The sequence below is a fragment of the Anneissia japonica genome, unplaced genomic scaffold (assembly GCF_011630105.1).
Source record: "Anneissia japonica isolate Jap-2015-1 unplaced genomic scaffold, ASM1163010v1 scaffold724_len3256291_cov202, whole genome shotgun sequence".
NCBI lineage: Eukaryota > Metazoa > Echinodermata > Crinoidea > Comatulida > Comatulidae > Anneissia > Anneissia japonica.
In genome coordinates, this window is record NW_022744966.1 from 2,072,454 (window position 1) to 2,080,656 (window position 8,203).

The following is an 8,203-nucleotide window of genomic DNA, read 5'->3' on the forward strand; positions in this document are numbered from 1 at the left end:
CCTATTTATCTATATTTCAAGTGAAACACACACACATGGTTTATAAGTAATTAAGCATTTAAAATAAACATAGGTCTAAGTAATATTTGTCGTAGCCTACCCATGTTTTGTCAAAATTTGCGTGTTTACGTGCTTATGCACTGCAAATACCGTTAATTTAGCTACATGTGGCTAGCAGGTATTTAACTATTTTAAAAAATAATGTTCTTAGAGATTGAGACGTTCGTAGCTTTGTATAAACATTTTTTTATAATCACCTTTTATTCCACGTAAACCAAATAGATTCGTTTTGTTAAGAACATACAATGCTGTTTTCTGTACAAACAAAGATATTTCCTTTATATATTAGTAGTAGGGTTTCGTGCGACCCTTTGCCCTCTGAATTGATTCGATAATTCATTAAAATGGCAATACTTAGATGGATTTATTAGCGGCAGCTAAAGACAACGTTATAACTGTTATTAAGAACTGAGCAATGCCAAAAACAATCATAAAAAATCTATCAAGGACCCTAGCAACTTCCATCCACTCAGTCGCTTGATGTACTGTCTCTTATACACATCTAAGTGCTACCGTTTTCTTATTGTTTGATATCATTAAATGATATTATACAAATCTAAATGAAGAGTAATTTTATAATGAATTGTATACAGTACACTACAGAAAGCCAACGTTTACCAATTGTCTGGACGTCCTATCTTAACGTAGGTTGACGAAACAAGGACCGTGTCATTGGGTATTAGGGAGCTTTCGATTGTACGACGACGGTAGGACTAGAACGTAATGACGTCATTAAAAGTCATCTGCGCATGCGAGGACGTTAAGCTGGTTTTCCACTAGGCAATTTATTCGCGCGAATCGGAGGCGTCGGTTCGGTTTCTGAGCTCTGATTGGTTGCGCACATTTTTCGCTTCGCAAAAAGTAGAAACAGTTCAAACTACTAATTTCGCTGAAGCGAAAACTCCGATAGAAATGTGAATGCGCATGTGCATGAACGACGCTTTCGATTCGCGCGAATAAATTCGCCTAGTGGAAAACCCGCTTAAAGGTCACCTCGCTCGTCGCTTAAAGGTCACCTGGAACGCAATTTGGCCAAATCTACGTATGCAGAGAACGAGGACCCATGTAGGACGGTCACGCATGAGTGATTCCGTTCTAGCGTCGCGTCGTCGCACAAATCGAAAGCTCCCTATTGTGACGTCATCGACGCCGTATAATCTTAGTACCTGTACTAGCAAGCACCTCGTTGGTAAAGTAATAGGCCTACAGTGTGAGCCTCATGTACCGGGAGCTAGTCATTTGTCATCTTGAAAATAGCCTTTAGCTATCAGACCAATAACTTTTATATGGGCGGCCACCTGGCTGGTAAAATCTACGTGATAATATTTAAATATCACTTTTTCGTTACTTTTAGAATATATAGGCCTATTAAACAGCCTATTTATAAGGATCATTTAAGACTCTGTTAAAATTAGATGATGACATATGATGATAATTAAAATGATGATTAAAATAACTAAGCTGATGATTTTAATGATCATTATGTTGTTACCAGTAAATTACTGGTATGAAGTTGACCGATTCGTTTTTGCTATATAAGCCCAGGGAGCTATTTAGGGAGTATACATTTAGGTCTATGAACACATGGCCAACAGCTATCCGGAATTAAAACAAACTTATTAGGATGGTAAGTCGTTACATGTTTCGATTTAGGTTTACATAAATAAATCATAATTTTAAAATTAACACCTATTTATCTATATTTCAAGTGGAACACACACACATGGTTTATAAGTAATTAAGCATTTAAAATAAACATAGGTCTAAGTAATATTTGTCGTAGCCTACCCATGTTTTGTCAAAATTTGCGTGTTTACGTGCTTATGCACTGCAAATACCGTTAATTTAGCTACATGTGGCTAGCAGGTATTTAACTATTTTAAAAAATAATGTTCTTAGAGATTGAGACGTTCGTAGCTTTGTATAAACATTTTTTTATAATCACCTTTTATTCCACGTAAACCAAATAGATTCGTTTTGTTAAGAACATACAATGCTGTTTTCTGTACAAACAAAGATATTTCCTTTATATATTAGTAGTAGGGTTTCGTGCGACCCTTTGCCCTCTGAATTGATTCGATAATTCATTAAAATGGCAATACTTAGATGGATTTATTAGCGGCAGCTAAAGACAACGTTATAACTGTTATTAAGAACTGAGCAATGCCAAAAACAATCATAAAAAAATCTATCAAGGACCCTAGCAACTTCCATCCACTCAGTCGCTTGATGTATGCTGTCTGTTTTTTCGCGTGTCATACAACCGATACAAAATATGTTTTTGGCCATGCTTATTACATAGGCCTACTTCTCCAGTAGGTTCTCATGGTATTGTGAGTTAGTCTCCGTCGTACAGCACTCGGGTGAGGAGGTGTTGCTATCTGTCTCTGTGACGTATGCTCTCCCTTCGTCATGTTGAAACACAAAATAAACAATCCCCATGTCGTCTACTAACAGCGTTTAGTTTGTACCCTTCTGGAAAGCGACATACGGAACTGATTCTTCTGAAGATTTTGAAATGCCATTCCGTATACATAACGCGCTGGCTAGTTTCACTAATACAAGTGTGTGCAGCCATTTTGGAACCCTTTTGCTGTGGCCGTGGTGCAGTGGCGTATCTAGCAGTATTAAAATGGGGGGGGGGCGACCAAAATATGAGGGGGCGTGGAATTTATTTTCGGTGGCCACGCCCACTGAAAAATATTGCTTCTTAGATTCCCGAATACACGTTAACCGTGACAGCATAAGCATAAGCCTAGCCTAATTTTTTTTTCTTCGAAGTTTTCTGTTCGAAAGCTTTTGTAGGGGGGGGGGGTGCCCCCTGGATACGCCACTGCCGTGGTGATGGATCCCTAGGATGCTGACTGTGATAGCAGCACAGATGCCAACTGAGATGATATTCAAGACGAAGTATTGACCTGTGCGAAAAAGGGGCAGACCATCAGACTGTTGTCGAAGACGTCAACTAGGATAGAATAGAAGTATTTTGTGTGTGAATCACTCACCAAGGATAACGCACTAAATCCGATAACCTGTTTCCAGTTTGGTCTTTCTGGTGGTAAAATGGGCAGTACACCGGAAGACAATCTGCTACTCTATTCCGAAGAGGGTACTGCCTTTAACGTGCACATGGGCCATAACTGCACGGGGCCAACGGCTTAAACGTCCCACCCGAAAGACGGTGCGATATTGTAACTTGTATTTCGGCCCTCCAGCAGAAACACAAGAAGAGCAGCAGATGGAATTGAACCAGGAACCAAGACATCCACGGTTCACACAGTAACTATCACCAGTTAAGCCGACTGAGCTTATGCTGCTAATGAATATACCCCACATAAACGATAGACTCGTAGGCCTACTAAAGACGCATATGTGGGATCACACAGTTAACAATGACATCACACCAAACAGTCATAGCAGCGTGACCACTGCTTAGGTATTTACCCAAGATCTTGGGTATTTTGACTTGGTCTTGGGTTCTTGGGTAATCCGTTCAAATCCTTGGGTATTTTATTTTTACTAAGAAAATTAAATATTTTTGTCAGAGAGGAAGAATTAAGAAGTAACAAAGTATATTTCAGTCCATTCAAGTAAACAAAACTCAACGAAGTGCACATAACATTGTTAATTGGCTGTTAATTGCTATAAACATGGGTTCAGAATTGTTTATTTGTGATTTACGTTGCCACTGATCTTACCTAATTAATGCATTACATAATAAAACTTGATCACTGATCTACTGATAACACTGGCCGACTGAGGGCGTATTTTTCTATCCGTATTATCACCTCATGAATATTAATTTTAATAATTAACACAAACAATTACAATAAAAAATTGGTTTATAAATTTAACTAAAAGAGAAACTATACATGCGAAAAACAAGTATTTTTCAAATTTTAATGCATTTTCAGGAAGCTTGGGTAATTTTGGGCAATTTTTGCTGAATCTTGGGTGATTTCGACCCAGTCATTGGGTATATCAAAAATTGTGAGTGGTCACGCTGAGTCATTGGCCTACATGCTATCAACCACCGAAACAGGCGTGATCATACAATGCGATCAACCACGTACACACACCCAGGTGATAGGAACGCACATTCAATCACACGTACTTGCGATATCACACATGTTTTAAACGTACACACCTTAACATAAACACATAAATTGTGATCCTACACGCATCTTTAGGCACGATAACACGCACACAGTTGTACATGCGCCACAATGCATCATCAGACACAATACTAACAATATATAGGCTAGGTTACCGTAATTACCTTTACATGCGTTACGTGTCATAAATCATTTGTTGGATAATAAATAGCCGAAAAAACAGCCTGGCAACTTACCTATGAGCGGAACAACCTCTGAAGTCGGTGGCATAGTTTCCGCGACCAGAAGCAAGAACACAGTCAGCGATACGAGTATAGTGAGTGAGTGTGACCTTCTCACCTGCGTCAGACGGCAGGTAAAATCCAAGAAGTACTAGAACAGAAACTATAATACAAGGTAAAATCAAATTTAGGAAGAAAAAAAGAGGTTGTCGCTTTAGGATGACATAGAAACGTAGATCCGGAGGTTCATTGCAGCATGAGTAATACGTCACGAATCTCTCTGTTGGTAAACTTTCAAGTGTCCACTCTCCACTCTGGAAGGATGTTGTGTCGCCCTCTTCATACGGACACGAGATATTTAGCTGGTTTCCGTTGTCCATGAGCCAAACTTTAACGTGCACTGCTCATCAAACGGAAAGAAAAGTGGGTTCAGTTTGCAGGCGCTCTTGAGAATTGCTGGTGCGTTCCACTGAACTGTCCCGTCGTACGAAACTGTCGCTTTGGTTTTCAATATGCTATTGGCAAAATCATCATCATTTGCACTGAAGATGTTACGTAAATTAAAAAGCTTTGACAATCAACACTTGTTTTAATTGTAGTAACATTATCATGTTTATTTGTTTCATTTGAAGTTAACAGTAATACAAAGTAGTATATGGAGACAAAAAAGAAAAGAAAGAACAAAAATGAATTACATTGAAGTGAGAAGGAAGTGAAAACCAAAACGAAGAACAAAATAGGAATGAGAAGGAAACAATGCAAAACAGACGAAAGTGGAAGTAGAAAATTACGAAAAGAAGAAAGTGATAAGACATATCAGAAAAAGAATAGCGGAAGAGAAGATGGCGAAAATGCAAGAATACGGTGTTTGGTACGGTAGTTGCAGCTGGGACGGATGTAGGATTTGGCGGTAGGAGTGAGAGTCCAGACCACCCAGCCCATCATGGATGGGGCTGAGGTGCAAACATTTTGAGAATATGAACCTCTGGGTGCCCGGAAATTGCACTCCCATACCTTAAAAATCTTACCAATAATTCATATCAACAATGTAATACAATAAATACTTTTCTTGATACAATTTATTATTATTATTATTATATTTTATTATTATTATTATTATTATTATTATTATTATTTTATTTAGCCATCATTTGAAAAATGATATCTGGCCATCTCATAGGTGCAATGTCTATTCAATGTTGTGTCTGCTTAGAGGATTCGATAGACCGTGTGCACCCCCTGCATCCGCTCCAGTGAAGGTGGTGGTGGCGAAAGAGTGTAGGACAAGAAGATAGAAAAAGAAGAATTGAAGGAGAAAGATAAAAGTGTGTTTTAATGTACTTACTTGTTATACAGCATAATATCTGGCAGCCATATTAACGATGAGTCTATCCTAGTTGTCGTTAAATTATGAAAGTCTTCTGGATTCCACGTCAGAAATTCATTTGTCCATTTCTAACATAATTTTTAAGGTAAACTTTTAATCATATAGGCCTAAACTGTAATCAGTGGCGTACCGGTATCTAGTAGAGGGCGCACCCCCCACCCCCAAAAATCACTCTCAAGTAGTTAAAAATCACCTAAAATCACCATATTTTGCGAATTAGCGCCCCTCAACTGATCATAGGCCCCCCTCCAACTTCACCTTCGCAGATGAACAGATGAAACATTGAGATGCTGCTGGACAGATTCAAGCTAACCAATTCTAATATTAAAGTATCAAGTGTTGCCAAGTCTGCAGGAGTGAGCAACACCTAAAGAAAGAGAAAAATTCTACCTCAGTCAAGCAAGTGTGACAGGAGATGACAGGAGCATGGAAGAAGACGTGAGGAAACACTGGGTAGGAAATACATAGGGCCTATATAGAAACTGATCAATTTGCTACCTTGCAGATCATTGTTGAGCAGTCAGGTGGTGTAACGCATGCGCTCTCGTGTAGCGGCTGTCTCTTATACACATCTAGATTAATTACTGTAGGCTACATAGGCCTATGTAATTAATGTTACGTCCTGTTCAGAATATTTAATTACTTTAAATCACGTAGGCTATAATATGTGGATGCAAAAAGTTCACCCTCTCTCTCGTTCGTCGTGTTCGCTAGGCAGGCCGAATTATGAAGGAGACTAGTTCTTCGCTAGCGAAAATCTTGCTTACAACCTTAAAGATGTACTGTCCCTTGCAAAAAACAAAAAACAAAAAAATCATAAAAATCCTTTTTGCAATTTACTTGCCCACTTTGAAGTAATATAAAAATTACCAACTTGAACATAGAAATTAGTGTATTTTTAAAATGCTTACCCATAAAAACCATCATTTTACAGCGAAAAAAATGATAAAAACACTTAAAAATTATTTTTTATGATTTTGTTAATTTTCAAGGGACAGTACATCTTTAAAAATGCGTGGCCAACGGGGCTCTGATGAAGGTAAATCACCCCGCCAAGTGGATATCAGCCGATTATGTCCGAAAGAGGGTAAGCTATAGAAAGTGTGGGTAAAAATTGAAAGGTGATAGTGCATATTTAAGGTACCCTGGACTCAGTGGGCCAACTCGTTCCGGTAACTTCTGCTTCCCTAAAAAAAGTTCAGCCCGTATGCACTTTGTTTAAGCCCACGATGGAGTTTCTGTAGACTGGGCCACCGTTTACCTAATAAGACTTGTTCCACCATCAGAACCATGAGCGAGCCTGCTGTTTGAACCAGTGCCAATGTTTGGCAATAGGTGGTTACGCGGCGACCCTGAATTATTCGCTCGGCCCACTCGACTCGCACAAACAGATGAAACATTGAGATGCTGCTGGACGATGCGAACAGATTCAAGCTAACCAATTCTAATCAGGGCCGGCGGAACGTTTTTCAAAGTGGGGGGGGGGGGCCCACTTATAAGATGAATGGGAATATGAATCATGCAGATCTGGAAAAACCTAGGGGATGGGGGTCAACATTTTTCCCAAAAAGGAAAGGGGATCCTGGGGTCCTCCCCCGGGAAAATTTTGATTTCTAGATGGCGGGAAATGACCTTTCTCGACTTTTAAGCTAGGTTTCTAATGAATTTGTTCTTCAAAATTCAAGGTTTCCAAAGAACAGGGGGGTCCGGGGGTCCTCCCCCGTGAAAATTTTGATATCTATAAGGCGGGAAATGAGTTTTCCCGACTTCCGAGGTGTCTTTTAATTACTTTTAAGTTCTTCAAAAGTCAAGGTTTTCCCCTCTTGAAAATTATTATAATGAATCAATGAACCCAAAGAGAAAAGGGAGGTTTGGGTTCTTCCCGGGAAAATGTTAATTTCTAAATGGTGGGAAATGAGCTTTCCCGACTTCTGAAGTATCGTATCTTATAGCGATTTTAATTTAAGTTCTTCAAAACGGTCAGGTAATTTTTTCCCAATCCCAAAAAGAAAAGGGGTCGGGGTGTTCTCCCCCGGGAAAATTGTTATTCCTAGAAGCGTAAAATGAGCTCTCCCGACTTATGAGGTGTCTTTTAATTACTTTTAATTTCTCCAAAAATCAAGGTTTTCCCCCCTCTTGAAAATGATTCAATAGAACCAATGAACCCCAAAGAAAAAAGGGGTCCGAGTTCCCCCGGGAAAATTTCGATTTCTAGAATTCGGGAAATGATCTTCACTGACTTCTGAATGTCTTTTAAATGACTTTTTTTTAAGTTCTTCAAAATTCAAGGTTTCCTCTTTTGAAAACAGTCAGGTAATGTTTTCACAAAATCCCAAAAGAAAGGGGGTCGGGGGGTTCTCCCCCGGGAAAATTTTGATTCCTAGAAGCGGGAAATGAGCTTTCCCGACTTATGAGGTGTC

The 8,203-nt window shown here is 39.1% G+C and overlaps 1 pseudogene; it reads right to left on the minus strand.

Moving 5' to 3' along the window:
* Positions 1–2,300: 2,300 nt before the first annotated feature.
* Positions 2,301–8,203, minus strand: part of LOC117119873 — a 6,588-nt pseudogene continuing 685 nt past the window's right edge.